The 7,115-nt window shown below is 37.0% G+C and overlaps 1 pseudogene; it reads left to right on the forward strand.

The window, feature by feature from the left end:
* Positions 1 to 5,800: 5,800 nt before the first annotated feature.
* LOC115215998 lies at positions 5,801 to 5,919 on the forward strand (annotated as a pseudogene).
* The last annotated feature ends 1,196 nt before the right edge of the window (positions 5,920 to 7,115 follow it).

The following is a 7,115-nucleotide window of genomic DNA, read 5'->3' on the forward strand; positions in this document are numbered from 1 at the left end:
TCTCTGAGAAGTATGTTAAGGGTACGCTTATCTATGGAGTGGTCAGCCACTTGCACATTAATTTCACGAGCTAGCTGTTCCTTTGATCATATCAGCTGTGACCCTCGTCGTCGTAACCGACGGAGTGCTCCTATATATATATATATATATATAAAATTTAAATATGGGTAGAAATTGATATTAATCAATTAAAACCAGTGGTCTAGCATATCTTTAAAAAATCCGAAGATTAAGAATTTTTTTACATACAAAATTTAGAGGAATGACCACTAAAAGTGGACAGCTTAAATGCTAGATATAGACGACAAAATCGCCATTTTCCGCGAAGATTGTGTCCTCAAGAACACATTCTTCGTGGAAAATGGCAATTTTGATGTCTTTATCTAGCATTTAGAACACATTCTTCGTGCGATTTTAACGTCTATATCTAGCATTTAGGCTGTCCACTTTTAGTGGTCAGTCCTCTAAATTTTGTATATATATATATATATATATTAAATCGTTATGTTTGCGTGTATGTATGTCTCATTGTAGAATATCTATGTTTAATTTTATGCGAGTACAATGAGATGAATATTTTATCTTCGTGTCGAATAGCAAAAGTAGATTTTACATTATGTACAAAACTCAGGAAAAAGCATGTCCTATATCTTACAGTTAACAAAGACAATATTTTCATTGCGTCTACAAAATATTTATTGAATTATTGATATTTAATGTATATTTTGGTAATTTTGTTATAAACGTGAAGTTGATTTCCCCACTCTCTGCCTCTCATATAATTATTTTCATAATGGAGTAATAGTCAAGTGATTCGAAGACTTGAATTTAATACCAGACAGAGCTCTCAGGAGCATACAATTTATATTTCTAAGTATTAATCATAGAAATTTGAAAAAATTTATTTCAAAATGTTTATTATCAGAAAAAAAAGTAGAGCTAAACAAACATAATTTATTTGACGTGGTGAAGCAATTGCACGTTAATTTCTTCTCGATCTCTAACACATATTTTGGTCTAATGTCAAAGCATTCATGGCAACTGGATGTTGCAAACTATTTCCGCCATCATTACATCTCACAGCTGTGGAATCTGTGTGAACTACTTCTAGCTTTCACATCGACTTTTGATTCCGTAACCCTGGCAGGGATGGAAGTAGTTACTAGCACTTGCTCAAGCGTTTGTCCCTGGGGAAAAGGCGTAATTCTGCGGTCTGTTACTGGACTGAATCAATGTTTCTTTTACATTCTGACTACATAGAAAGTCCTGTACTGTACCCTATATATCGCGGTACCCTATCTATTACTGTACCCTGTTTATTACAAGGACAGTCTAGCAAACAGATTTTCTCACATTTTATGCTCATTAAATTTCAGTCAAAAGGGCTGGGCTGATTCGCAGTTAAGGTTAAAACATTTAAGGTGTCACTTGGTAGAAAATAATGATTTCCAAATCGTACTTCTTAGTCAATCGTCTATCAATCTCTTTCAATACCTTTCTTAGAAAGTAGCCATCGTTGTTGAAGAGATTATAAGATTCTAAAGATCTGTTACTGTAATCGTATTTCCACTCGTAGATTAAGCCATTTCTTTACCATGGTGTCTTTACCGCATCCCACCACATAAGAAAAAAAGAAAAAAATCTTCACACTAGCGGGTTCCAGATTCTCCTTCCGAAAAAATTAAGATTGATTCTATAAGCAACAATGTTTATAACTTATAATGTTTAATGCAATTCTCACAGCCCATATTATGAGACTCACCTCATAGACAGACATTAGCGTCCATTCTTGTTGTTCTTTAATTTGTTCCAGGTCAAACCTGATCTAGAAGATGCTTGATCAAAGGCATTTTAGACGTGACTATTGAAACTTTGTAAAGTTTTCTAGAATCACATTATTTATTCCTTCTCTATTTCAATGGAAATTTGGGAGCTATTCGTAAAAAATAAAAATAATAAAATAAAAAAAGGAAAGACAAAAACGAAAAACAATGAAATAAACACAAGTTCGTTAGTATCATTAACCTTGATGCATCATGTTTCTGACATATTCTAACATACGGCTCAGCAACAGACAACCGCAACGTGTGCAAATTTAAACATCTTAAGGAAACTAAGACTATGTTTCTTTTATTTTACCCCAGGATTAAAAATAAAATCGTAACCAGTAGACTGTTCAAGCTGGTGGGTTTTAAATGGAATCGATCTGTCAGGAATCAAATTGCGAAAAAATGCTGTGGTGTCTAAAAAAAAACGACAAAACCCATAAATCTGTTTTTATTATATTTCCCTGCTCTCATGAAAGTAAATGTTAAAAGCGGTTTATTAAAACTCCAAACCCAAACCCGAGAGAATATGTTTCAATATCTGATTCTAGCTAAGATTTCAATTCGTTCAAATATTGGTTTCTCTTCTTCAAATATTGATTTCATTCATTTATTTTTTTTTTCATTTTTAAAATATTGATTTCTCTTTACGAAATACAAGACACGTTTTGTAAGTTGGCGGAATAATACAAAAATGCTTCAATCCGAACTAATCTATTGAAAATCTTTCGTTTGTTACAATACTGTATTTTTGGCACTGATGCTTCAAAGGTGGCTACTTTCCAATATCTAATTAGATACCCTGATGTTCTGAGTTCAAGTATTGCTATACGTTGACATTATTTACTTTCCTGTAGATTCGATAAAAAATATTACGCAAAGTATACGCTGACTCAACAATATCGACTCCCACACGGTTAATATAAAACAAATAAAAAATGCTTTTGATTACTTCAAAGGCCTTTAGTATCAGAAAGCCCGACAGTAGAGTTAAGTGTAGCAGTGAAGAAATACATTAAAAAAGATAAATGTTCCTTCTCGAGCCATGCCAGGCTCATAAGGGCCGGTTTCCCGGTTTCAGTGGCGTAGAAATTCCCCACCTGGACGGGACGTCAGTCCGTCGCAGGATTACTCATTTTTGCCAGATGAGTGGACTGGAGCAACGTGAAAATGAAGTGTTTTGCTCAAGAACACAACGCATCGCCCGGTCCAGGAATCAAAACCACAACGTTACGATCATGAGTTCAACACCCTGACCACTAAGCCACGCGCCTCCTCGAAGAAACACATTAGGGTTGAGATAATATTAACAGCGTATGGAAAAACAATTTCATTAGTTTTCCAACAAGATTCAGAGTGTGTAAAACCCTAGTGACTTCGATCCTTCTGTATGGGTATGAAAACTGGACTCTTGCATATGCTATGGAACGAAAAATCCAGGTATTTTAGCACAAGAGCTTTAGAAGGCTACTAGACGGGTGCCCGGTTATAACATCACATGAAAAAAGTCACAATTAATTTATGGGATCCGGACAAAACCTTCTAGGTGACTTTTGTTCCTGTGACTTTTTTTTTACCTGGACTCGCTTGACGTCCCGTACTCGATCTAACGAAAGAATATGAAAGTGGAAAAGAAAAACAATAAATCCACTGAGAGAATCAAAATTGCAGAAAGCAAATTTGCAGACATACTATGTTACTATTTCTGCAATTGTGACTCATAAGCCTGGTTACCCATTTTCCATTATGTACACCAAGGGGTGCTGAAAAGTTCCTGGCCTTGGGTCAAAGAAAATAGAGGACGATAAGTTAATTACAATTTTATTTAACATATTCCCCTTTCAGATTCACACACTTATTGCAGCGGCCCTTCAGTTTTTCTAAGCCCTGTAAAAGAACTCGGAAGTTTGAGCCTCCAACTAGGCTTTTCGCAACACTCTTAAAGCACCCCCTCGTCAATGACTGAGAGCATAGTATAGCCCCCAACTCCGAAAGGGACGACGATGTGTTGCAGGGTTCAAGAGCAGTAATTTTTTTTGGGGGGGGGGGAGGGGCAAGCCGATTACAACGATCCCAGTACTTGACTCATACTTTATTTTATCGGTCCCCAACAAAATGAGAAACAAATTCTAGTTCGGTGAGATTTGAACTCAGAATGCAAAGAGCCAGAAGAAATGTCTTTAGTCTGAAATGCTAAGGAATCTGCTAGCTCACTGTCTTTCTCTGCAATTAAATCACACCGATTCCATAGCAAAATATTTCAATAAGAATCTGCAGCCACCATGCTGTAACGAAGGACCATATTCCGAATGGAATACCAATTACTCTATCAAATTTGCACCAAGTATAATCTTTCTAGTTAAGTTCGTACTGGAATTTTCAAAATTGTCAAATTCCAAATGAATTCAATTGGAGCCATTTTTCTACTTTTATTGATTCAATCACTTCCACAATATCGATAATAGTCAGCGAAGTCTTCAACTGGAAGCAATATTAGATCGAATACTATAACATACAGATATGTATATACAATACCTCTGCGTATATATATATATATATATATATATATATATATATATATATATAAAAATACATACACACACATACCGTGCACATACACATTATACCACTGCGTATGTATACCTTTGCGGAATATTGGTAGAGTCTGCTTTCAGAAAAATTATTGTTATTTCAGCTTTTTTGGAAACTCTTCACGAATATCAGCGTGATCTATAACGGGTGCCCACTCTTTGGAGCCAATGTAGGAGAATTTACGTGGCCTGTTCGATCTACTAAAATTTGGAGCAAAATCTTTTAAAATCACATCTTACCATCTTGGAGAACTGAATGGATGCAAAAAGTTGGGAAGACTATCGCTGGAAGACCTCTGCTCATAGCCCTACGACGGTGACAACAACAGCAGCAACAACAACAACAGCACTATTTTTGTTCATCCAGCCAACGTAACAAACTCTTTAATATTTTTCAACATGTTAGAAATAGCAGTTAAATCCCCATTAATTCATAACCTGCTGTTTTAAAAACAGGGCACATTGGATAAGGAAGTCTCGGCTACATTATACAATTAAAAATTAAGGGATAGTTATGTCCAAGGAGGTCTTAGCTACATAATACGATTAAAAATTAAAGGGTGGTCATATCCGGAACGCCTTTGATCTCATATTTTCTCAATCAGAGCAAATCAGATATCTAATTCCTTTTGTTTTTTGAAATAACCTACTGTGCCTGCGCAGTAGATAAAGCCGAATTGAATATCCATCAACAGAATTATTGGTACTGTGTACTCATTTAGCTATTGCTAAGAGGGTTTAGTTAAACAGGTGTATGTACACGCTTTTATCTCAGTCAATTTAAGCAGCTCGTCTTCAGAATGAATTAGTTACCGTGTCTTCCTGAATTGAATAGCTAAGAAAGTATTCTCCACAGGACGTCTAATTTGATCAAATTAACAAATAGAACGTATAGAATCTTCTTTTCTGTCCTCAAGGATATGCTGCTGCTTGTTAAATATTCAATCCAAAGTGAAGTGTTGTACTTTAAAGACACAATGCCAGAACATAGAGTGAGTTTTAATTGGTTTATATTAATACGAGCAATTCTATTGAATCCTAACATAGGCACAACGTCTCAGATTTGGAGAGAGAAACGCAGTCGATTATATCGACCTTCGTGCTTATCTATGAAGGCACGCGGCCTTGTGGTTAAGATTGCTGTACAGACGATCCTACGATAGCGGTTTCGATTCTCGGCCCGGCAATGTGTTCTGGAGCGAAACACTTTTCAAGTTCACAGCTGCAGATCAGTAATGCTGTGAAAAATTGGCTTCCTGTTCAGTGGGTATATTGCGATCTCAGCCACTTATACGTCACAAAATCCGGGAAATCGGCCTTATGAAACCTAGTGCTTTAATCAATACGTACTTAACTGCAATTTTATTTTATTTCATCAGTCCATATCACGGCCATATCACGTCGAAAGCACTGGTTCTCGTCCGATGACCGAAGTTAAGCAACGTCGAACCTAGTTACTACTTAGATGGGTGACCGTTTGGGAAACCTAGGTGCTGTAAGCGTCACACATTTTTATAGGCGTAGGAGTGGCTGTGTGGTAAGTAGCTTGCTTACGAACCACATGGTTCCGGGTTCAGTCCCACTGCGTGACACCTTGGGCAAATGTCTTCTACTATAGCCTCGGGCCAACCAAGCCTTGTGAGTGGATTTGGTAGACGGAAACTGAAAGAAGCCCGCCATATATATATATATATATATATATATATATATATATATATGTGTGTGTGTGTGTGTGTGTGTGTGTGTGTATATGTTTGTGTGTCTGTGTTTGTCCTCCCCCCCCACATCGCTTGACAACCAATGCTTGTGTGTTTACGTCCCTGTAACTTAGCGGTTCGGCAAAAGAGACCGATAGAATAAGTACTACGCTTAAAATGAACAAGTCCTGGGGTCGATTTGCTCGACTAAAGGCGGTGCTCCAGCATGGCCACAATCAAATGACCGAAACAAGTAATAGAGTAAAAGAGTCCTGGAAGAATAACATTTTAAGTTACCTTTATGGATATCTGAAGTCAGAATGTAGGAATCGTTCTAACCATTAAACCACTCTACCATTCTGATGTGAAATATTATATTACCAGTGAACACTAACAAAAATATTCATCTTTTTATGAAACAAGATTTGTAATCACCTGAATGCATGTTACAGAAATTTCGTTGAATATTGGAGTGGGGTTGCAGATTCGGAAATCTCAATTCATCGCATGTGTATCATAATCAATGGGCCACCATTTGTCTTAGCTCGGAGATCAGCGAGTTTCTCTTGGTTGTGCCGTCTCTCCGCATTGTCAGTTCACAACTCCGGTATTATGGACATGTGATTGGAATATCACAGAAAGAATAGAAAGGTGTGTTCTTCAAGCCGAGCCAACCGGGAGGAGACCTAAGGAGAGACCAAGAACAATGTAGTCGAATAATATCCATAATTTCAGTTGGTCATACTTAGGAATCTAGCCGAAAAGTCTAATGACGGTTTCCTCTGAGAGGACCCTATGGAGGACACTGAGAAGGCCCTGTGAGAACCCTATGAAGACTCTTTCTAAAGACCATCTCAGGAATCGTGGACCAAGGAGACGGAACGATGGATGAATAATTAAGCATGACCATCTAAATTTGATTACACACACATACACACACATGCACATACACATACACATACACACACAGAATTTTGAACGTAGGCACAAGACACCAAGTT

Source organism: Octopus sinensis, linkage group LG9, assembly GCF_006345805.1.
Source record: "Octopus sinensis linkage group LG9, ASM634580v1, whole genome shotgun sequence".
Taxonomy (NCBI): Eukaryota; Metazoa; Mollusca; class Cephalopoda; order Octopoda; family Octopodidae; genus Octopus; species Octopus sinensis.